At 52.4% G+C, this 24,322-nt stretch overlaps 1 protein-coding gene across 1 annotated transcript in view; it reads right to left on the reverse strand.

Moving 5' to 3' along the window:
- The window catches only part of POLE3 (DNA polymerase epsilon 3, accessory subunit), a 274,341-nt gene that overhangs the window by 124,608 nt on the left and 125,411 nt on the right, over positions 1–24,322 (reverse strand). The gene's annotated exons all lie outside the window — the stretch shown is intronic.

The following is a 24,322-nucleotide window of genomic DNA, read 5'->3' on the forward strand; positions in this document are numbered from 1 at the left end:
GTAATTAAAGGGATTTAAAGTGTAGGAGGAATGGGTAGTTCTGTGGCTTCCAAATGTTGTGCAGCAGGAGCTCCCCTGACATTAATTTCAAAGAGAGGTGGAGACTTCAAATCCTGAAAACATCACGGAAAATCGTTCAAGGTTATATTTTGTGTTTGTATTTTTTGATCATTCGGTATTGGGAGACCTGAGCAATTGGTATCCTGCTTGCAATTAGATTTGACTTCTGAACCCCCAAATCATCAACTACTCTAGTTCCTTGGGCGTGCCTAATTTTACACAAACACTAAATATGAAGTAGCATACAGCACAAACACGAAGCATAAAAATACACCAGCCATGAGATGTTACAGCAACAAGACACAAACATTGAAGCAGCAAAGAGCCCAAACATTAACCAAGGTGTGACAGAGGGCAAACACTAGACATAATGCGTCACAGTACAAATGTACTAACCCGAAGAGGCAAACAAAACAATTGTTTTAGTTAAAATGTGTAGCACACTGCAAGATAACTAGTCTCGTCAAAGTGCATGTGGGGGGGGGGAATAATTGTAGGTAGAGGGAAGGGAAGAAGCAATGAGGAAGGTGTGAGGTGAAAGACAGCATATTTCCATTCACCGCTAATCCAGAGTCATATTCACGGGGCCGACTGCAAAGGCTAAAAAGGAAAGAGGGAAGGCAATTAGAACATTGGAATGTAGACCGTTCCTTAGCAGAGAATGCACCAACATAGGGCAATAATATGGGGCTAAGTCCTTTGTCACAACATTCCATTGTTTCACCTTTGTCTTCTAGTTTTCAACAGAACAGTCTACCCTAATTGGGTAGAATGTTAGAATAGCAATAACACCCCCATCCTTGGGCCATTACCGGGTGGCAACATCCCTTGAACCTTGGTAAACGACCTTGCTTTGCTAGAGCCTTGAACATCTGGTAATTACATCAGAATGTGACTGGCAAACTGTTGCAAATGTAGAGGGCAAGATTTCGTAAAACCCCCATAGGACAAAATCAAGTCTTAGTCCACGTTTGCAAAGCGACGCCCATTAGCTTTGCCAATGCTCGTTTGCATATGGTTGGTCGCTTTCTAAAATGGTGCATAGTAAGTACAGAAGAACAAGTTACTTACCCCTGATAACGTTCTTTCGACTGGATGTTCCTTCCACATATTCCTCATTTTATGATATCTTCGTTTCCAGCTACAGCTGCTGCAGAAACCATTTTCTCTCGGCATAGGGCGCTGTGAATCAAGATGGTCGACTATGTCCCTCAAGGGCCTCCATCTTGGCTGATGTTACCGCCGAGTATACATACGAGGAGCAGCGCCAGTTGGCTTCAGTTCCGTTTTTTCACCACCCATATGCAAAATTACCGGCCTTGTTAAGTGCCTTTAAATTATAAGACCTTAAAAGAGCGCACGGTCTAAAGCTTGGAAATTCTGCAGTGGGGTAGGTTGGAGGGCGATGAGGAATACAAGGGAGGAACATCCAGTCTAAAGAACGTTACCATGGGTAAGTAACTTGTTCTTCAAATGGATTGTGTCATCCCATGTATTCCTCATTTTATGAGGAGACTCCCAAAGGAGTATTAGGTTCTTGTGTAGGAAGGAGTACGAATTGAGAGTTGTTTGTCCAGAATGGAGCATAAAACTGCCTTCCCAAATCTTCCTTCATTATTAAAAGTGTCTAAACAATGTTTTATTAACGTGTGGAACGTGGACTAGGTAGCTGCCTCACAGATGTCCTCTGTCCTTTATCGGAACTCCCCGCTAAAGGGCAGAGGAAGTTGCCATGCCCCTAGTGGAATGATTCCCTTAAACCTTCTGGTGGATCTTTACCAGCGAGCTTGTAGCACTCTGAAATTGCCAGTACGATCCATCTAGATAGGGTCCATTTGTGTCTGTTTGTGTCCTGTGTATCCAATGAAAAGTTGGTTGTGCTGTCGCAACTTTGCCATCCTTGAAATATAAAAGCTTAGAGCGCTCCTCGGATCAAGTCTATAGAATCTTTCCTCTTCCTTGCAAGGATGAGGTGGAGGATAGAAGGCCGGAAGCACAATTTTCTGTGCTGAATGGTAATCCGACACAATCTTAGGTAGAAAAGAGGGTTTGACCTTAAGGACAACCTTATCCTTGTAAAAAGTGGTAAACTGAGGTTTACAGGATAATGCCTGCAACTCACTCACTCTGCGGGCTGATGTTATTGCTACTAACTAAATGGTTTTTAAGTTAGCAGCCTTATAGGCAGGAATGGAGTGGCTCGAAAGGAGCGCACGTCAAAAACTTTAAAGCCAAGTTCAGGTCCTAAATTTGTACTTGGAACGGTGTAGGAGGAAAAACATTTGTGAGTCCTTTAAGAAACGGAATTATTAAGGGTATTTTGAAATAGGATGCCGCTTCATAGGTGCGCTTGAATATGAAAAGTGCTGCTAGATAACCATAGATTGCTCCAATCTGGAGCCCCAGATTTGCCAAATGAAGTAGAAAAGATACCATAGGTATATCGAATTGAAAAGGGTCAACATCCTCCTTCGTACATCACCTGCAAAACTTGTTCCAACAGCAGCGGTATAAGGATTTTGTTGCTGGCCTTCTGGCCAAAAGCCAAGTCTCCATTACATCATCCGGAGGTCCCAATCCTTGTACCTCAGCCTCTCAGAAATGATGCGTCAAGGCAGAGTATCTTGAACTCTGGATGGAGAAGCCGACCATCCTCTCACGAGAGAAGGTCCTCTTCTTTGTGGAAGACGTATTAGAGGACAGATGGACATGTCCAGAAGGTCCGAGTGCCACGTCCTCCTGGTCCAATCTGCAGCAATTAGGATCATGGATTTCCCGAACTTTCTCAACCCCTTGTTCACGTGAGGAATGACGGGGACTAGAGAAAACGCGTACAGTAGTGGAAACTCCCAGTCCACTACAAACGTGTGCCCTAGAGCTCCTCAAGACAGTTCGCACTTCCGGTTGACACTGGCTGCGAAAAGATTCACTTCAGGAATTCCCCAAAGGGTGAAGATCTCTTGAAGGACTTCCTGAGCTAGTTCCCACTCGTGGAAGACTGCTCTACCTGCCTAGAGAGTCTGCCGTTGTGTTCTCTTCTCCGGCTGGGTGAACTGTCGATAGAGAGACTCCTTGAATTGCCCAGAATCAGAGATTCATTGCTTCTCTGCACAGTGGTAGTGACCCCACACCTCTCCTCTCTTGTTGAGGTAGTACATGGCCACTGTGTTGTTAGTCATTATCAGGACATTCTTTCCCTGTACAGAGGACAGAAAGGCTTTCAGATGCTAGTCCGATTGCCCTCAGCTCTAAAAGCTTGATATGGAGTTAGGACTCCAATGGATACGAACAACTGATTGTCAGATCGTTAGTGTGGGCTCCCCACCCTGTGAGTGAGGCGTCCGTCACTATGGTTATCTCCAGACATGGTTGGCAAAAGGTTCTCATTTCAAAATGTTGTCCTCGCAGGCCCACTACAGAAGGTCCTGTGAGACTCTGCTCGAAATCTGACGGTCGTCTGACAATCCTGGCTGAGAATTGGGATCACTGTGTTCTGAGACCCCATTGAAGATCTCATTCTCAGGCAAGCCTCTGGCATCAGAATAATGCACAATGCCATGAGGCCGCGCAACCTCAAAAAGCCGAAGGCCGGAAGGCGTTGGGCACTCTGAATTTGGTGAACATCTGCATAATGTCTTCCGACCTCACCTCAGTTGGCAAGGTTTTACCCCCAAGGATGCATCCAGTACTGCTCCAATAAACTGGAGTCTCTGAGATAGTATTGTGTGAGACTTCTTGTAATGGAGGGAGAACCCCAGTCAGTGGAGGGAGTCGCAGGTGATACTGAGATGTTCTTGGGCCCGTTCGGTTGAACGTGGCCTGATCAGCCAATCGTCCAGGTAGGGATAGACGTGAATCCCGCCCCCTGTCCTGAGACTTGCTGCCACCACTGCCATTAACTTGGTGAAAACCCTTGGGGCGGAGGTCAGCTCGAATGGCAGAACTCGAAACTCAAAATGAGAACCACCAATGGCGAAACTCAGGAACTTCCTGTGCTTGTGATGATTGGCACATGAAAGTAAGCATCCTGAAGGTCCAACAATACCATCCAATCCTGGAGCTGGAGGGCTTGAAGGATCTGAGAAAGTGTGACCATTTTGAACTTGTCCTTCCTAAGAAACTTGTTCAAGCATCTCAAGTCCAAGATAGGTCTCAGTCCTCCGTCCTTCTTGGGGATTAAGACATGAGCAGAATACCATCCTATGTTCCTCCTACTGGTTCTATAGCACCTTTCTCTAGCAGGGTCCAACATTTCTTGCAACAGGAATTAATCTGGAACATTTAGCAAATGGTTTCCTGGTGGATGATCCTGAGGCCTTTGTATAAAGGGGAGGCAGTAACCCTGGGCTACTGTTTCCAGTGCCCATGCATCCAAAGTAATAACTTGCCATTCTTTCAGATGCTGTGACAGTCTGCCTCCCACCGAGGTCTTGACCTTAGAGAGGTTTTGAGGTGGCTGAAGTAGCGGCTGATGGTAAAGATGCCGCTGCTTGGGCGGGCTTTGCGCCACGAGTGAATCTCCTCTGTCCTCTTTGACCAGCCTGTCCTCTCACTCTTCCAACTGTGTATTTTCGAAAAGACCTACGCCTCCAAGATGATCCGCTGCGGTGAAAAGGCTGTGGCTGCGGGACATGACTTGGCTTCCGCCTTTGAGGTCTGCAGCTTTTCAAGGCTTTCGCCGACCTTTTTCCAAATAAATGGGAGCCATCAAAGGGCATGTTAAGTAGTCTGGGTTGTACAACAATAGTGTCCAGACCCGATAGAGACTCACACATGGCCTCATTGCCATCCGTTATCGGGTTCATGAACCAGTCGCTTTCCTCACCTTCAGGGATGTGATCAGCCGCCATTAATTTGCAGTCCCCCAGGGCGAATGTAACTTTGCAAAGGCACATGTGGAATTAGCAGACTTTAAAGCCATACTGCTTGCAGAAAAGACTTTCTTTGCGCAATAATCAATGCGTTTGTCATCCATATCGGGGGGAACTGTTGTATTGATAGGTAGCCAGTGTTGCTACTGTATGGCCTGTATTTTTTTTGTTCGATTTTTGGTTATTGCCGGGCTGCACTCTGGAGCCTCCCAGTTTGCTGCAACCCTTTTTTGCAGTGCCACGTAGAATGGTAAAATAGGGTCACATTAAGGGTCTTTGTCCAATATGTCAGTCAGGTCGTCTTGGAGCTGGTCTACTCCATCCCAGGAATTCCACTAGCCTGGATATTTAGCTTCTGTAAAATGCATCTGCATGATCAGCTGGGTCCGGTTTCCCAATATCTAGTTCTGGGGAGGTGTCTACCCCACTAGCTGATTGTAGGGTGCCATGCAGTTCCCTAACCATGGTCTCTTCTGAAATTAAACATTCAGGTATGTTAATATTTTTTTGAATTCATGGAGTATCCAATGGGAGAAATTATAAATAAGGAACAAGTTACTTACCTGTAACTGTTGTTCTCCAGCATGGGTCTGGCATGGATTCACATGCTCATGAATATTCCCCGTCGTCAGGCTGGGAATCCTCGGTAAAGAAAAAAACCAGTATCAGTTTCGTTTCTGATCTGTCTTTCGTAGCAATAACCAATCACTGGTCTCTGCGTCATACTGACCACAGCCAATGACTGCCCTCTACCTAAGCACCGCCTCTGGCAGCCATCTTCAGATTTGGAAGCACGTGAAGTGGCAGTATGACCAAGTGAAGAGCCGCAGAGGGGTAGGCGGGAGGGTTCGCATGTGAATCCATGCCAGACCCATGCTGGAGAACAACAGTTACAGGTAAGTAACTTGTTCCTTCTCCAGCATGGGGTCTGGCATGGATTCACATGCTCATGAATAAAGAATACATAGCAGTACACACATGCACAACCACGGGAGGTGGCAAAGGCTCAACATTAAGCATCACATCAACTCAACATTAAGCATCTTACCTCCTCACCAGGCTCACCTCAGGCGAACAGGTTGCGCAGCACTGCTTGGCCGACCCTGGACTCCTCCCTGGAATCCCGGTCGACGCAGTAGAATTTCGTGAAGGTGTGCGTCGACCTCCACGTAGCAGCCCTGCATATGTCCAGCAGGGGCACACCAGATAGGAACGCCGTGGTAGCTGCGATCGCTCTGGTGGAATGGGCTCTCGGACGGCCAGGCAGCGGTCGGTTTGCCAACCGGTGACAGTACATGATACAGCCGGAGAGCCATCTGGAGATGGAAGCCTTCGAGAGAGCCTTCCCCTGATTGACAGGTCCAAAGTTCACAAAGAGTTGTGACGTCTTCCGAAAACCCTTCGTGCGATCCAAGTAGAACTTCAGCGCTCTAGCTACATCCAGCGAGTGCAAAGTCCTCTCAGCCGGCGACGAAGGCGACGGGAAGAACACAGGTAACACCAAGGGTTCGTTGAGATGGAAGTCCGACGGTACCTTGGGCATGAAGGAGGGGTGCGTCCTGAGCACTACCCTCGTGTCGTGGAAAGTCAAGTACGGGGCCTTGCAGGAAAGGGCCTGGATCTCACCCACTCGTCGTGCGGAGGTGATGGCCACGAGAAAAGCTGTCTTCCACGATAGAAACTTCAACGGGGCCGAGTGCAGAGGCTCGAACGGAGGTCCCATGAGCTTGGTCAGCACCACGTTGAGCTCCCACGCCGGGGCCGGAGCCTTCACCGGCGGGAACGATCTGAATAGTCCCTTCATGAACTCTTTCACCAGACGATGAGACCACAAGGACGTCCGCCCCGTGGTTCTGGTGTATCGGGAGATCGCAGCAAGATGAATCTTGATGGACGCGTGTGCCAGTCCAGCTTTGGCCAGCGTCAGCAGGTACGGCAGTACTTGGGGAGCCGTAATCCGTAGAGGGTTAATCTTCTGTGCGTGGCACCAGACAGAGAACCTCTTCCATTTGTGTCCGTAGCATTTAAGAGTCGAGGACGCCCTGGCCTTTGCAAGAACCTCTCTGCAATCGGCCGGTATGTCGTATCCTCCAAACTCTAGCGCTGCAGGAGCCAGGCCTGCAAGTTCAGCGACTTCGGGTCGTGGTGGAGGATGGCGCCTCTTTCCCTGGAGAGTAGGTCTGCGTCCGCCGGCAGCTTGATCGGCGGGGACGCTGACAAGTCCAGAAGGTCCGGGAACCATATCTGCCTCGGCCACGCAGGTGCGACGAGGATCATCCTGCACCGTGACCTCTTGAGCTGGTTGACGAGCCGGATTAGCAGAGGCAAGGGAGGGAACGCGTAGAGGAACAGGCCCTCCCAGGGGAACGAGAAAGCATCGCCCATGCTCCTCGTCTGGGGAAACCTGCTGGCGAACCTCCGGCACTTGGTGTTCGTCGCCGTCGCGAACAGGTCGATCTGGGGTGTGCCCCACCGTCGGAAGAGGCGATCCACTAGATCCTGCCGTAGTTCCCACTCGTGGCACGAGCGCAGCTCCCTGCTGAGTGAGTCGGCGATGGTGTTTTTTATCCCTGCCAGATGAAACGGCACCAGAAAAATCCCTTGGGCGACGGCCCAATGCCACAGGTCCTGCGCCTCCTTGGACAGCGCTGGGGACCTGGTTCCGCCCTGTTTCCTGATGTAAAACATGGTGGTGGTGTTGTCGGTGAAGATCCTCACCACCTTGCCCTTCAGGGACGGAAGGAAGGACCTGAGGGCCCAAAACACTGCACGGAGCTCCAGGACGTTGATATGCAGGGACTTCTCCGTCGGGAGCCAGAGTCCCCTCGCGTGCAGATTTTCGGTGTGCGCTCCCCACCCTTCCAGGGAGGCATCCGTGGTCACAGTCTCCTGGTGGGCTGGGGTCTGGAAGTCCATGCCCGCCGTCAGATGCGCGCGGGTGCCCCACCACCGTATCGCTCGCCGGAAACTCTCGTCGAGCTTGATCCTTTCCTCGAAGCTGCCCGTCGTCTGGATCCAGCGCGCATCCAGGAATTCTTGCAACGGGCGCATCCGGAGCCTGCACATGGGAATGAGGTAGATGCAGGAAGACATCATCCCGAGGAGGGACTTGATGGATCTCACTTTGGCCGCGTCGGCCACCAGCATCCGTTGCACCTTGCCCAAGATGGTCCTGGTCCTCTCCTCCGACGGGGAGGCCAGAAGGGACACTGTGTCGAGCCTCGCTCCCAGAAACAGTGCGACTTGCGCGGGCACCAGGTGGGATTTGGTGTAGTTCACGGAGAATCCCAGGTCCGTGAGGAGTTGGACGGTCCTTGCCGTGTGGACCACGGCGAGCTCCTTCGTCTTGGCGCGGATGAGCCAGACGTCCAGGTAGGGGTAGACGTGAATCCCCTCGCGGCGCAGCTGCGCCGCCACCGGTGCGAGGCACTTGGTGAATACCCTGGGTGCCGACCGCAGTCCGAAGGGAAGGGCTTTGAACTGGTAATGACGCCCTTGGACCACGAACCTGAGGAATTTTCGGTGCCCCTTTAGGATTGGAATGTGGAAGTAGGCATCCTCCAAATCCAACGACGACAGGAAGTCTCCTTCCTCCAGTTGACCCAGGACGTGCTGTAAGGTGACCATCCGGAACTTCTGCGCCTTGATGAACTTGTTCAGCCGTCGCAGGTCTAGGATGGGGCGCCATCCTCCCGTCTTCTTCTTCACGAGGAAGTATCGCGAGTAGACTCCGGAGCCCCGAAGCCTCTTTGGGACGAGTTCGATGGCGCCCTTTCTGAGCATCGCCTTTACCTCCAGGAGAAGTTGAGGGACGTGAAGTTCTCTCCTGGCCACGGGGGGGACGCGCGGGCACCTTCTTTGAAACTCGAGCGCGTGGCCCCGGGCCAGGGCGTCCAGCACCCAACGGTCGGTGGAGATGGACTCCCACACGCTGACGAAGCCCGCCAGCCGGCCTCCCACCGGGGTGCTTCGGTGGGGGCCCGACCCCACGGCCGGTTCAATCCTGCTTGGACGCGGCCTTGCCGCCTTGACCTCCTTGGCGACGACGGCGGGGTCCGCTAGACTTGCCTCGTCCTCTGTAGGCCTCTTGCGACGACGAGCGGGCCGCTTGACGGTAGGAAGCGAAACCGCCACGGGAACCTTTGGAGGCGCCCTTGCCTCCGCCGCTCCGAAAGGGCGTCCGTCGTTGCTGCAGGACTCCCAGGGCCCGGGCCGTCTCAGTATCCGCCTTGATGGCCTGGAGGGAATCGTCCACCGTCTTCCCAAACAGGTTGTTCCCGTCGAAGGGCATGTCCAGGACTCTGGTCTGGACGTCCTGCCGAAAATCCGTAGCTTTGAGCCATCCACGACGTCGAAGGCAAACGCCGTTGCCTAGCTGGCGGAACCCAGCGTCGGCGATGTCCGTCGCCACGGTGATGGCGTGGTCCGAAGCCACTTCACCTTCCTGGAGGATCTCAAGGGCCTCAGCCCTCTTGTCGTCCGGCAGAAAATCCAGCAGGGGAGCCATCTTGTACCAGAGCTCCCTGTCGTAGCGGGCCACGATAGCCAAGGCGTTGGCCGCTTTAATCGTCGTCGCTGCCGACGAGATGACTCTACGTCCCATAGCATCCAATTTCTTTCCCTCGCCGTCCGGCGGGGAAGTCGATGTGGAGGCCGCACCCCCCCCCGCTTTCTTCCTGGCCGCCGCGGAGACGACGGAGTCCGGGGTAGGCTGCGCCCGGAGGCATAGGGGGGCCGTGTCCGGGACCCGGTACTTCTTCTCGTACCGGTCTCTTCTAGCTGGCGTCGTGGAAGGGTTCTTGAGGAGGGAAAGGCCCTCATCCCAAATGTCGTCCAACAGAGGCACTGCGAGGACCGTCTTCCTCTTGGCCTCGCGCCGCTGATAAAGGAAGCCTTCCTTTTTCTTCTCCTCGGGGCAGAGTTGAAAAAGCTCGGAAGCCCTGGAGATCATGGAATGGAAAGATCCGATCTCGTCGGGCGGAGAAGCCCTGGTGGGGGGCGACGACGGAAAATCCTCGTCGTATGCCTCGTCGTCCGTACCCGTCGCTGCCGTGTCAGTCCCCGTATCATCCCCTCGGGTGGACGGGGAGGAGGGCTGGACGGGGCGCGACGGTTGAAAAGGAGGTAGAGGATGGATCCTTCTTTTCTTGGCAGGGGGAACACCAGAAGGTCCCGGTTCTGGATCCCCCGACGGGAGAGGTTCCTCCGTCGGTAACGGTAGCCTCGTCCTTATCTCAGTGCATAAGGACTGTATGGCCAACAAAATGGCCGCCGAGTTGTCTCGCGGCGCTGGCAGAGGGGAATCCGACGGGCGAGCAGGGGCCCCGTCGGCATCCTCGACGATGTCGTCGTCGTCGCCTGCGTCGGGACCCATTCCGACGGGCTGGTCTTGTTCCACGCCTAGGCCGTGGCTTAAGACCTCGACCAGCTCTTCTTCTGAGGTTGAGGCCGAATCTACGACGACGCCCTGCCCCCCCTTCTTCTCCACGGAGGGTTTCACGGGGGTCCTATCGATGGGCATAAAAGAAGACTCCCTCCGAGGAGGCAGGGAGATTCTGGGCCCTGAGGTCGCCACCACTGGAGTAGCCTCCACAGGCTGGGCCAGGGCCGCCGCGACCGTTTCGATAGAGGGCTTGGTCGGATGGATCAAGGCCTTCACCACCCTAGGTGCGCTCACCGCCTTGTCCTTGAGGGAGGGGGCACTGCCACGCTCCTCCTCTGCCTTCGAGCTCGACCGGGGCCTCTCCAGGAGCTTCGCCGGGTGCTCGGCCTTCCTCTTACCCGACCCAGAGCGTTGGCTCGTGGTTGATGGTGCCGGGGAGGGTGCGCCCTGCCTGGCGCCCGTAGAGCCCGACCGTTCGGCGCTCCCGGTGCCAGCGGACTCGCGGTGCTTGGCCTTATGTTGGGCCCCCGTCGCCGGGGCGCCCTCAAAGGTCTTAGAAGACCGCTCGGATTTCTTCTTCTTCTCGCCAGACGGGCTCTTACCCTGCAGCCAGTTGGCGAGACGTTGATGACGGTCCTTCATGGTCCGTTCCGACATGTCGCCGCAAAACGCACAGTCCTTCTCCACGTGCGTTTTGTCCTCATGAAGGCAGTAAAGGCAGAAAGAGTGTTCGTCCTCCTTAAAGACGTTCTGCAGCTGGCATCCAGGGCAGACCCTGAACAGCTTTCCGGGCGTCGAGCTTCCCTTCTCCTGGGCCATCTCCGAGACCGGGCCTGAGAAGCTTCTGGAGTCCTCCGAAGCGTAGCTCGACGAAATCTTCACCCTTGAGGGGCACAGATGAATCCGACACGGGTCCCCGTAGATCGGATGTAGTATCGGTGGAGCTTGAGGCTCTTTGACCGAAGAATCGAAGTTTTTGTGAAAAAAGCGCGAAAAAATAGCACTAACGCTCGAGAGCAATAGCACGAGGATCCCAACACATGAACGTGCGGTAAAAATCTGAAGATGGCTGCCAGAGGCGGTGCTTAGGTAGAGGGCAGTCATTGGCTGTGGTCAGTATGACGCAGAGACCAGTGATTGGTTATTGCTACGAAAGACAGATCAGAAACGAAACTGATACTGGTTTTTTTCTTTACCGAGGATTCCCAGCCTGACGACGGGGAATATTCATGAGCATGTGAATCCATGCCAGACCCCATGCTGGAGAAAGGGGTTTACCTGCAATCAAATCCCTGGTCCTTCAGGTAAGGTACATGATACAAAAACACAGTCTTTTGGATGATCGAGTTACACGCTGCTACTCCGAAAGTCTAGGGAGTGTGCTTGAGAACACGGGAAGTGCAAGGAATATTTATACCTAAAAAGAATTGTTTGGTGTCCATTCTTTGGAGTTGGAGGGGAGATTCCCCAGTATACAGACAACTTATACTCAAACTGGGGGTCCAAACCCAGAGGGTGCATGTCTGTTACCTGTGGTAATTGAAGAACATTTGTTCAGAGAAAATTGGACAGTGGTCTAAAAAAGTTTATAGACGCCAGTGAAGGATCTATTCCAACACATCTATCTTCATCCCCGGATTGGTGACATGGGATTTGAAAATGGCTTATTCCATTCCATAAGGGGCAGGACAACTAAACTTTGCCCTACGTCCTGAAGAAGGACTTGAAAGAAATAGGGACAGTAATTTCTGTTATAATTTGACCGAAACACGTGTCGACGACTACATGAACAGTCTGGAAACTATAACCAGATGATATACGACACCTGAAACTGAGGACTGGGTCAAATATTTGTGAAAAATATGTGTAAACATTGACATAGAACATAACACAATGTATAGTAGGCCATAATGGTTATGAATGAGAGAATGCGGCATTGAGAATTTATGCTTGAGATATGAAAGAAATGCGATTGTGTCTGCAAAATGGAATAATTTTACTAAGTACATACAGTTAGATGTTTATCTAATGAATTATTGAACAAAAATTTGTATTTTTTTAATTATTTGCGTCATCATGATCCACTGTATCCAATTGGAGACTACATGGAGGGGCATCATCGGAGGTTTCATAGCCCTCATATATGGTTAAGGATCTAAACAAATCCTTTTTAGGTAAAGGTTTACAAACCTTTTCCTGGCTTTTTTGTGGTAAAGGCTTTGAAGAATGGGCAATCAGCATCTATGTTTTATGTATCGTGTCGACGTCAGTGGCGTTAATGTCTTAACTTTGGGCTTGTGCTTCGATGGACTTTACCCTCGACGGCTTCTTCAGCGATTTCTTGGCGAGTCGAGTACTCGAAGATGCGCGAGTAGTTTTAGGCTCATCACCTGGGCTCGAGGGTGCGCAGGGTTTGCTTTGGCCTCACAATAGTCAATAACCGTAGCATGGCCACTATTCTTATGCTTCAAGGAGGATGTGGCTTGATCCTCGAAGATTTTGCACATCTTCCTAAAAAGTTCCCACTCCTCTTTGGAGGAAGATTTAGTCGGGCAGACTCCTTTCTGAGGTAGAAGGCAGCGATCTGTGCCTTCGTTTGGATTTTCTCATCTGCGTTGAAAAGGGGAAAGTTGTGTCTCTCCTTGTCAACCTCTCGATATGCGCCGCCTTTCTCCTCCTCTTGATCTGCCGGACCTGGATAGCTGTCTCGTCGTGCGGTCTGTCTTGCTCATACTGTGCTCTCTGGCTCCACCTTTTATCCACGTGGGGAAAAGGAAGGGATGTCAGGTGTGTGCAATTAAAATCAAATGCCTGATGCTTGTATTGGGACATTTCAGGTGAACCGCTCTGGTGTTAGTCTGCCGTGTTCCATGGGGTGAGAAAGCATTTGTGTTATGGGAAATTATGTTTTGTCCTAGGTATGTTGATAAAGTCAAAAGGGTGAGATTGATAGGGTTTGGAAAGAATGCGGGAATTACCCAATTTGTATCAGAGAATAAACAAGGGGGAATTGGGGAAACTGTAGTATTTCATCTGCATAGATGAGGTGTCCAGGAAAGAACAACCAGAGGGATGTGGAGAAGAATGATTGGGAGCATTTGGGCAAGAAACAGGATTCTGGAAGAAATGGTTTCAGGGTGCAATGGGGGCTTGGGTTCCTGGGGAATTTGCTGGATACAGAGGGATCATTAGAGTGAGAATCCTCCTTTTTCTGATATTACCCAGAGTTGGTGTTGGAGATTTGGAACCCTAATGGCGTGGCTATATGCGGAGGGATTTTTAGATCCCTGCCGATTCACTAAGAGGAAGGGAGGTAGATGTTGTATATCCTACAAACGCTTCAGAGGTCTCATTTTCCTCTCCCTCTGTATAGTGCTGTGCCCCAGCTGGGGTCTCTCCCTGAGCACAACCTCGGGTTCCCCTCTCCAGGTGATATTTCCTCTTCTGTCCACCCCTGAGGTTGTGGTTTGAGAGCATTGGCCCTTCCCAAGCCACCTGGATAACGGATTCTCTGGGCTAGCTAGAGAGAATACCCTCAGGTTTCTGACACCTGTTCCAAATCAAATCCATAATCTATTTCTCCACCAGTCCTTGGTGTCCTATGCACCAAAAGCAGGGCACTGATACCCAACAACCACAATTCTGTAATATATCGTTCAAGGGATTTTTTAGAGGGTTTTACTGTTTGCTCTTGCAGAGCCTGATAGTTTAATTAGCAACCCTACTAAGTGGTAATCTATTGTACGCATCTTGCCATTTTTCGGAAGTCTTGTGGGTCTGCCGAAAATGGCACTGGGAGAGTGTTGTTAATCGGGTATTTGGAGACGCAGGTGAGAATCCTGTGGTGTTGGCAACTGCAGGCCACAACTGCTAGAGTTCTTTGTGCCAGCATGGTTCAATGGGGGTTTGTGACAATGACTCCTTGTCGTACATTCTACCTGTTGGTGGTGGCGGGGGGGGGGTGCGGGGGTGGAGGGTGGGTGGACTCCCCAATCTATTCGATATGACGGGGATCAGATACCCATGGCAGTGCTGCTATGTGGCAGTTAAAGGTAGAAACATGCAGTGGTTTCTGAGCTAAAGGTGCTAGTAAGTTGAAGGCACAATCAATTGGTTGGGAAGTGGTTGAGGACTAGATAAATCCGGACATAATGTATGGGCTGGCTGAACCGGTGGAGTTCCAGTATGCCATTGAGCTACAATCTATGCTCCTTTTGTCTTTTACCCATTGGTATGAACGTTTCACTATGATGATTGGGGGTGGTGACTGTCAAAAGTCTAATAGCGATTCTTGATTAAGCATTGTGCACAAGCGTGTTGCATGTGTTGGTGAAGCTGACCTGTAAGGATCCAGTTCATTTCATCCTTGTTTGCAAGGACATTCCAACAAGTACATCCCATACTCACACAAACCTAAACCTTGCAGGGAGGAAAATAGTCCTCTATGTGCAAGAGGGACACAAAGTTCCCGATACCAAGTAAAGAAACAACCATCAGAGGTGCAAGCAGTAGTCCAATTTATGACCACACCATCCCATTGCAGAGACCTAGTATATGTGTTGTTGCAGATTGTTGAGCGCTTGACATTTTAGATCTGTGAATGCGATGAGAAGGGGGGAACAAAAGAGCTAGAAAAGGCGGCAAGCTATAAGAACCAGCTGCCTTCGTCAGAGTATGGCAAGTGCGCTGGGGAAGTGGGGAAAAAACAAGATGAAATAAGTTACTTACCTGCCACCCTTGTTCTCCAGCATGGGTCTTGCATGGATTCACATGCTCACGAATAGTCCCCTTCGTCAGGCTGGTAATCGTCGGTAAAAAGAAAGAAAGTATGCTTTAAGCTTAAAACTGCTCGCCTCCTCTATAACCTATCAGTGTCCTTTGGCTTATAGTATATCAGCCAATGACACTCATGATGCAGCCAGAGACCCACCCGGAAATGGTAGCCTTAGACGGGGCCTTCCAGTGTCACACAGGTGATATATTGACAAACAACCGAGACTTCTTCCGAAAGTCTTGTGTGTGCGTGCCCCATAGAACGTCAGGGCACGAGTGACGTCCAGCGAATACAACAACCTCTCAGCAGGCATAGGAGGATTTAGATAGAAAACTGGCGTGATGAAAGGCTCGTTGAGGTGAAAGGCTTGAGGAAGGTCAAGTTCGGCTGCTTGCAGGAAAGGGCCTGAATCTCCCAGACACATCTGGCCGAGGTGATCGCCACCAGGAAAGCAGTCTTCCACGACAAACTTCAGCGGGGCACAATGCATTGGTTCAAACGGATTCCCCATGAGCTTGGTCAAGACCACATTCAGCTCCGGGAGCAGGAGCCTTCACCAGCAGAAAGTACTGAAGTGGTCCTTGAGGAACTACTTGACAGGCCTGTGCGAGCACAGAGAAGCTTGCCGGTTGCCAGGGTGTATGGGGATATGGCACCCAGATGAAACTTGATGGAGGCATGAGCCAGACAAGCTTTAGCCAGTGAGAGGAGATACAGGATGAGCTGCAGAGCTGTTATTCGTAGCGGGGTAATCTTCTGCGTCCCGCACCACACAGTGAAGCGCTTCCATTTGGGTCTGTAGCAAGGCAAAGTAGAGCGAGCTCTGGCCTTGACCAGCATCTTCTTGCACTCCAGCAGCGGTGAACAGTGCCCAAACTCTAGGACAACTCTAGAGCTGCAGGAGCCAAGCCGTGAGGGTCAGCGACGCTGGGTCGCGGTGCAGTATTGTTCCGCCGTCTCTGGAGAAAAGGTTGGCAAGTGGAGGCAGCTGGATGTCCGAAGCCAGTGACAGATGTTGACGGTCCACGTACCAGATCTGCCGCAGCCAGCCCAGCGTGATGAGGATCATCCTACAATGGCAATGTCGGAGTGTGCTGATTACACACAGCAGGAGAGGAATCGCAGAGAAGGCGTACAGTAAGAGCCCGTCCCACAGGAATGAAAAGGCATTCCCCAGACGCTTTTGATGAGGATATCTGTAGGCGAACTTCCGCCACTTTGAGTTGGCAGCAGTCACAAAGAGGTCGATCTGGGGAGAGCCCCACCTGCTGAAGAGAGGAGACATCTGCATCTGTTGAAGCTACCACTCGTAACAGGACTGCAGCTCCCTGCTGAGTCTGCGGCAGGGTTCTGGACACCTGCCAGGTGAAAGGGAACGAGGAACATGACCTGTGGGCTTCCAGGGAGAAAGCAGAGGAGCGCATACTGCCCCGTTTCCAGATGTGAAACATGGTGGTGGTATGGTCCGTGAAGATCTGCACCACATTCTCCTGTAGCTGAAGCTGGAACGGTTTCAGGGCCCAGAAAACCGCCCGAAGATCCAGGATGTTGATGTGCAAGTCCTTCTCCTCCGGGAGCCAGAGGCCTCTGGTGTAAGATCACCCTGTGTGAACCCCACAACCCTCCAGAGAGGTGTAGGTCGTGACCATAGCCTGGTACTGAGGGATCTGGAAAAGAGCACCTTGAGTCAGATGTGGATGAGCCGACCCCCAGTGGAGAGGTTGACAGGACACAGGAGGGTGATTTTGTCGGTCCATGTGCCTGTGACCTGCTGCCACCGGACGGCTAGGAATTGCTGGAGGGGCCGCATCTGGATGCAGGAGGACATCATGGCAAACGGGGATTTGATGCACCAGACTAATGCGATAGGTGCCGTCGACAGCCACTGAACCTTCCCTTGGATGGTTTTCTCTCTCCCCCCCCCCAAGGGTGCGGCGTGGTCCCTAGACACAAGACCATGTTGAGCCAGAGGCCCAGAAACAGCGCGCTCTGCGATGGTACCACGCAGGACTACGGATAATTGATGGAGAATCCAAGAGAAGTCTGAAGGTGTATGGTCTCCATCGTGTGATAACGGGACCGACCAAGCCAATCACCCAGATAAGGGACGTGTATGTAGACTTGTATCTCCTGACATAGGTGCACATGTACCAGGGCCAAGCATTTTGTGTATACCCTTGGAGTGGATTTTAGGCGGAAGGGTAGGGCCTTTAATTGGTAGTGCCGCTCCTGGACAACAAAAGGCAGAAACTTCCGGTGCTTTCAATGAATGGGGATGTGGAAATGTGGGTCCTCCTTGCCGAGAGTTGCCAGTAAATCCCCTTTCTCTAGCTGATGGAGCAAGTGCTGTAACGTGACCATCATGAACCATTATGACTTTAGGTACTTTGAGTCGTCATAAGTCTAGGATCTGTTGCCACCCCGACATCTTCCTTTCCAGAAAGTATCTGGAGTATATTGAGGGATTGGTTCCATTGCCCCTTTTCTTAACATGGCCTGAAACTCCTGTAGCAATTGGGCCATGTGAAGTTCTTGACGTGCGACAGTAGGAATGCAGGGGCACCCATCTTGTAATACTAAAAAGCGGGCCCTTGCTGAAGCACCCATTTGTCAGTGGTGATCTTTCTCCACTGCTTGACCAAGTTTGATAGTCGGCCTCCCACTAGGGTGCGAAGGTGGGGGCACGGGTACCCAGCAGTTCAGGCCTGCTTGGGCGTCTGTGTCCTGGACTGCAGATGACCTCCACTGCCGTAGGCCTGGGTGCACCCCCCATATGCTTCCTCGGTGGTGGAGCGGGAGGGCTGACGATAGGGGGGGTAGTATACCCCTTGAAAGACCTGCAAACACTCCCCCATCGAGGAACAAAAGGACAACATCTTTTGCTGCAAGGTTCCCAGAGAGTGTGCCATCTCTGTGACTGTCTTGATGGCCTGGAGAGCATCATCTACTGCCTTTCCAAACAGGTTGTCCAGAGCCTTGGTCTGAACATCTGCATGAAAATTCATGGCCTTCAGCCAACTCTGGTGTCGGAGGGCCACACCATTCCCCATGTGGGGGAACCCTGTGTCTGCTATGTCAAGTGCAAATAATGGCGTGATCCGAAGCAATCTCTCCTTCCTAGAATAGGTCCAAGGCTTCGGCCTGCTTGTCAACGGGCAGGAAATCCAGGATGGGTCCGAACTTGTACCAAAGCTCCCCGTAGTATCGAGACAGGATGGCGAGGGAGTTGGCGGCCTTCATGGTAGATGCTGCAGTGGAAATAATGCCTTTACCAGCCGCATCCAGCGTTTTGCCTTCACTATGGACGAAGACAAGGGGTTGGATGATCGTTTCCTGGATGCAGCAGACACCAATGAGTCCAGAGAAGGCTAAGACCTCAGACAGCAGGGGGGGCTGAATCCAGGAACCGGATCTCCAGCCCATCATGCTTCAATGGCGTGGTATTTGGAGCGATCACAATGGCCAATCCATCCTCCCAAACGCTGTCCAACAGGACCGACATGACGGTCTTCCTTGAGGACTGTTGAAAAAGGAACCCTTGCTTCTTCTCTACCTGCACCAGACAGTTTGGACGCCTTTGAGATGATAGAGTGGAAGGAGCAGATCTTGTCTGGTTGTGAAGCCCTGGAGGGCCTGCTTGTCATCATCATCGCCTGGAGATTGCCCAGTCAGCAGGAACATAATCCTCATCAGTGTGAGTAGTTGTGTCATCGGTGCCAGTGCCAATGTCTGTGTCCACTGGCTCTTCCACAGATGGTAATGCCCCAATCCCAGATGCAGAAGCAACATCCGCCCTACGGGGAGGTGTCGGCTGACGCCTAGATGGCCTGGGAGGGCTTCTGGCTGGTGGCCTCGGAGGACTTTGGGCCGAACCAGGCACAGATTCAGCAGGTAGCCGTTGCTGAATCTCTGCCACCAAGGTATGCAGGGTGGTCAGGATGTCAAGTGACATTTCCCTCACTGCAGGAGAGTGTGCAAACGGTGCAGGAGGTGGACTGAAACCCCTTGGAGTGTCAAGCGGCTGGTATGGCTCACAATACACTGATCCCCCGCCCCCCTGAGACATGGGTTCCTGGCCCACTTCATGGCCTGAGGAGAAGTCTTCCGGAAGATAGTCATCAGAGCTGGTGTAGATGCGAGGACATTTACTTGGCGACATCTGGCTTGGGCAGGACATCCGACGGTGGCAGCCAATCCCTCACTCTACCCGAGTCCTTCAGGAAGGAGATGACGATGGGAATCTGTTCAATAGGTGCTATCGATGAAGAGGTCGTGGTCGGTACCACGGAGGCATTGGACGCTCCCGGAGTAGTCGTTGTGAAGGTTGAAACAATAGTCGCTGCTGAACTTTTTGTTGATGAAGGAAGCACCGATTTCATTGATGGGGTCGTCTACGAGTAGCTTCATGACGAAGCGATTGTCGACAATACTGTACAGTGGTCTTGGCGTTCACGAAGATGACGTTGACTAAGTGGTCCTAATGGACAGGGTTGTCGACGGGGCCTGTCTCGCCAAAGATGGCGGAGACATTGACGGGCCTGCAGAACGCTTGTTCTTCGAAGACTTGTGCTTAGAAGGGGTCAAGGACTTCCTTGCAGAAAGGGGGAACCCACCAGCCGGCGCGCTAACCGTCGGAGACCGACCCCTTCCAGAACTTAGTCCCGCAGTTGCAGCGACCTTCAAGGCAGTAGACAGAGCTTGCCTTCTTTTGGATCTCCCCAGAAAGAGCATCCTCAAAAGACCTTGACCTCTTCTTTCCAAAGGGAGTATGCTCATGGGACAGGCAAGTCCTGCATGAGGCATGACTGCGCGTGCAGGCCGCTTCAGAGGCCTTCTCCTGCTCGATCCAGACCACTAATCTCCGGTGACTATCCTTCATGGTCTTCGACAAGAATCTGCGGCAGATGTAGCATCCGTCCATGACGTGATCCGAGTGAAGACAATAGAGAGGCACTTCAGATGCCGATCATTGACGGAAAAATTATTCAGGCCACAGGACTCGCAGGCCCTGAAGAGACTCTTCTTCGCCCCATTGGACATCGTCGAGGTGAAGATGTAGGCCCAAGCATGCACCTGCTTAAGTCACGGAGAGAAGATCCAACGATGAAAGACAATACATCGCTGAAAGGAAAAATAAACAAACACTTTCCGAAGAAAGGAACTGGAGATTCTAGTTAACTTACCAACACATTAAGCCGCAAAACCCCTTCAACTTTTGATTGCAATAAACCGTCTCCGTCAGTCAACACACCAGGGAAGCCAAACGGGAGTGGGGCACAGGCTTCGCACACTGATTAATCTGGATGTCAGCGTGGTCCATACTGCCTAGGCGTGGCAGTTAGATTAAGGACAGGGAACGTGCAGCAGGTGTCGAGGGGAACACAAGCAGTGGCACAAACCGCAAGCTGAAATTATGCTCCCTTTCTAGCCAGCCACGGCTCTGAGCATTCGGTGCAGGCCAAGAGGGTGGCCAACTCTTAGTAGCCTACATTCCGCAATTGGCTTGGAGTCTCTGCAACTTAGCAAGGGTCTTCGGGGAGAAACTCAAACTCAGGTGTTGAAATCAGGGTAGCTGCTAGGCAAAGGCAGATGGCCTGAGCGGTGGCACAGTGCCTTGCAGCCTTCGCTTGGCAGATGTGGATGCATGCGACTGATCACCAGACAGCGCTCCCTTGGAAAGGTCTCCCACAGGGACCTTGTAAACACCTAATAACTTTGTTATCGCCCGAGTATTTAAACAGCGAGCTCTTTTATTAGTGCGGTTTCTTGGAGTAAACGTTGCCTTGGCAAGACCCTAATAAGAATTGGTGCAAAAAGAACAGATAGCTACATTTACCTTGCGAGCCCCGTCAAATGTTTGACGATTGGATTGGAGGAGAATATCCCCCCCTCCTCAGAGTTCCTGTAAGCCCTGATGGCTGAGAGGTTGGTATGGCAGGTATCCACCTGCACACCAGAGTGGGCGAGGTGCGCCAAGAAGAAGAGCACATCGTCCAACGTACATGCCAGGGGGTTGATCTCCTTGGAGTCTGCCCAGTGGCAGAATCTGGTCCATTTACTTATATACTGGGCCCTGGTAGCCTTGCTCCCTGAATGGTTTCCAGATTAGCCTGAGAGAGGCCGAGGTGCTGCATCGTTACCTGCTCAGGTACCACGCTGTGAGGGCTAGTTTCTGTGGCGCGGGGTGGATGACCCTGCCCCCCCTGTTGCGCCTGAAGATGTGCTGGGCCCGTTGGGAGGTGAATCAGAAGCATCTCGGAGAGGCTGAGCAGCTCCGAAAACCATGGCCTGGCCGGCCACCATGGAGCCATTAGAATGATGTTGAGATGGCGAGACTCCTTGATCTTGCAAATCACTCTTTGAATCAGTGGTGTGGGCGGGAAGGTGTAAGCCTTCATGCCGTTCCACTGAAGCCGAAATGAATCGGCCAGGGAGCCGGGGCCTTGTCCCTGCCAGGAGGCGAACTGAGGGCACTTCTTGTTGTGTCAGGTGGCAAAGAGATCCACCTGAAGATGACCCCACCTGTTCAAGATCTCCTGAATAACGAGGTTGTTTAGCTGCCACTCATAATTGTCTGCCCCCAACCTGCTGAGCCTGTCCGCCTCCAGGTTGGATTCCCCCGGGAGGTGGACTGCCGTGAGGTAGATGTCGTTTTCCAGAGCCCACTCCCACATGCTGATTGCCAGTCTGCACAGAGGAGGGGATCTGGTGCCTCCCTGCTTGTTGACGTAGTGCATGCTGGTCGAGTTGTCTGTCTGGATGAGGACAAACTTGCCTGAGAAGTGGTAGGAACGCTCTGAGCGCTAGCCAGATGGCTTTCAGTTCTAACCAACTGATGTGGTATTCCTGCTCCTGTCTAATCCAGGTGCCATGGACCGCGAGATCGTCCAGGGTGGCTCCCCAGCCCTCGAGCGAGGAGTCTGTGGTGATGGTGGGCGGCCGAAAGTTTTTGCCGGTCCGTAGGTTGCAGTCCCTGGACCACCATGTCGGGTCCGGGTGGAGAGATGGAGGAGCGTTGATCATCTCGAATTGGGAGCCCCGCTCCTGGTTCCATGAGGCCGCGAAGTGCAGCTGAATCCTCCTCATCCTCAATCTCATGTGTGGAACAGCTAATAGGACCGGCGCCAAGGGACCCAGCAGATGCTGGTATCACCATGTCGAGGTCACCTCTCTGCAGAGGAAGTGGGTGGTGGCCCTCTTTATGGCCGAGATCTTGTCCTCCGACGGAAATACCTTCTCTGAGCACGTGTCCCAGATGAGGTCCAAGAATGTCGGAGTCTGCAAGGGGTGCAGCTGCGATATTGAGCGAGAAGCCCAGATTGTGCAGCGTGTTCATAAGGGCATGGGAAGAGTGATGAACCGCTTCCAGAGATGTAGCCCTGACGAGCCAGTAGTTGAGGTATGGGTAGAGGTGGAGGCCCTGCGCTCTGAGGAGGGAAGCCACCATATTCATGAGCCTGGTAAAGACCGTGGGGGCCGAGTTAAGGCGAAAAGGAAGGAACTTCCATTGAAAATAGTAGCCCATGATCCGATTTGGCAGCACGGTTCAGGGACGTGTAGGTATGCGTCCTTCAGAACCAGGGAGCATATCCAGTCTTCCTTGCACAATGTCTCTGCTATAAAAACTGGCGTAACCATCTTGAATTTTTGTAGGGCTAAGGAGAGGTTGAGGGTGGAAAGGTCCAGCACAACTCTCAGGCCCGCCTGGTTCTTCTGAATGGTGAAAATCCTGGAGTAAAAGCCCAAGCTGGGAGGCTGGGACTTCATCCACTGCCTGGCTCTCTACGAGTGACTGGATCTCCAGCAGAAGAGTTGCTGTGCCAACTTGAAGGAGTGGAGGAGAGGCTGGGATGGGTAGGCGGTACCCTGTGGATACTGCAGAGAGGATCCAAGGGTCTGAAATTCTGGCACCAGAAATGTGCATGGAGAGCAAGCAAACCCCCCCCCCCCTACTGGAGCCACGTAGACCTGAAGGGGCGCGTCATGCTTTCTTTCCCTCAGAGGCTGTTGCGGAGGGGGGGGGACTGGAAAAAGCCCTTACTCCCTCACCCCCTTTTTGTTACTTGCACTGATTCTGAGATGGCGAGCGGTCCGGCTGCCTGGATCTCCGTACCTGGAAGCCACGGAACCCTCCATACGTACGCCCCCCGTCGAAGCGCTGCAGTGACTGGGCGTACGACTTGGGTATGGTCTTTGTCAAGATGGATAAAGATTTGGCCGTTTGTCAGCTGTATTTCTTTTTGTCCAGCTCCTCGTCCGTGGCGGAGTGGAAGAGGCTTCCCGCGACCCTCGAACGGTAGAATATGCGTTCCTGGACGTCTGGGTTGAATTTCGTGGCCCAGAGCCATGCCGTCCTTCTCATGTCCGTGGCGATACAGATGGCATGGCCAGAGATGTCGATATGTGCCAAGGTGGATTCCATGAGGTCATGCGCCACCAGCTTGGCCTCTGCCAGCCCCGCCTTAAAACGTGATTGGCTCTGCGTAGGGAGTTCCGGGAGATAGTCTGCAAATTCCCACCATAACCTCTGGTTAGCGGCAGCCAGCATGGCATCGGCGTTGGCGTGATGAAGATTAAGAGACAAGTTGGAATAGAGCTTCTTGCTGTAAGCCTTCAAGATCTTCTCTTCCTTGCCAAGTAGAGCCGCAGAGGAGGAGGTTGAGGATGACTGAGGTTTGGAGTATTGTGATGCTGCAGCGATCACCGAGGAGTGTGGTTGAGGGTGGGCCGAGAGCAAGAGTGTATCCCCCTCCATCTGCCTGTACTTGCCATCCAGGCGTCGATTGACCAGCTGGGCCGAATGGGGCTTAAGCCAGCCCTTCTTGGCCAGGGAGACTACATCGGTCTGCAGAGGAATCCCTGTTTTGGCAGAGGGGCGTCGCGTGAGGACTTCAGCCAGAAAACACCTCTGCCGGCTGCTCGACCTCGGGCTGGTGGTAGGCCCAGGTATTCCGCCAGCCCAGCAGGACGTTCATGGAAGGCCCTGGCCGAGGATAGCATGTCCGGGTCCTCCTCCTCATCATCATCATCATCCGTGTCCTGCGGATCCGGGGTATCCTGCAGAGGTGGAGGAGTAGATGGAGGCGGAGGCTGGGGCACAGGGACCAAAGCCAGAGGCTGAGGAGTCGGCTGGGGAGCCGAGGGGCCAGCGGCTGCACCGGGGGGTGGGGGGGGTGGCAGTGGAGGTGCTTGTGGTGCCACTTGCATAGTCGGGAGGACTTCCCCGATAGTGTC

The sequence above is a fragment of the Ambystoma mexicanum genome, chromosome 8 (genome assembly GCF_040938575.1).
Source record: "Ambystoma mexicanum isolate Mex_15411 chromosome 8, UKY_AmexF1_1, whole genome shotgun sequence".
In the NCBI taxonomy this organism is placed as follows: domain Eukaryota; kingdom Metazoa; phylum Chordata; class Amphibia; order Caudata; family Ambystomatidae; genus Ambystoma; species Ambystoma mexicanum.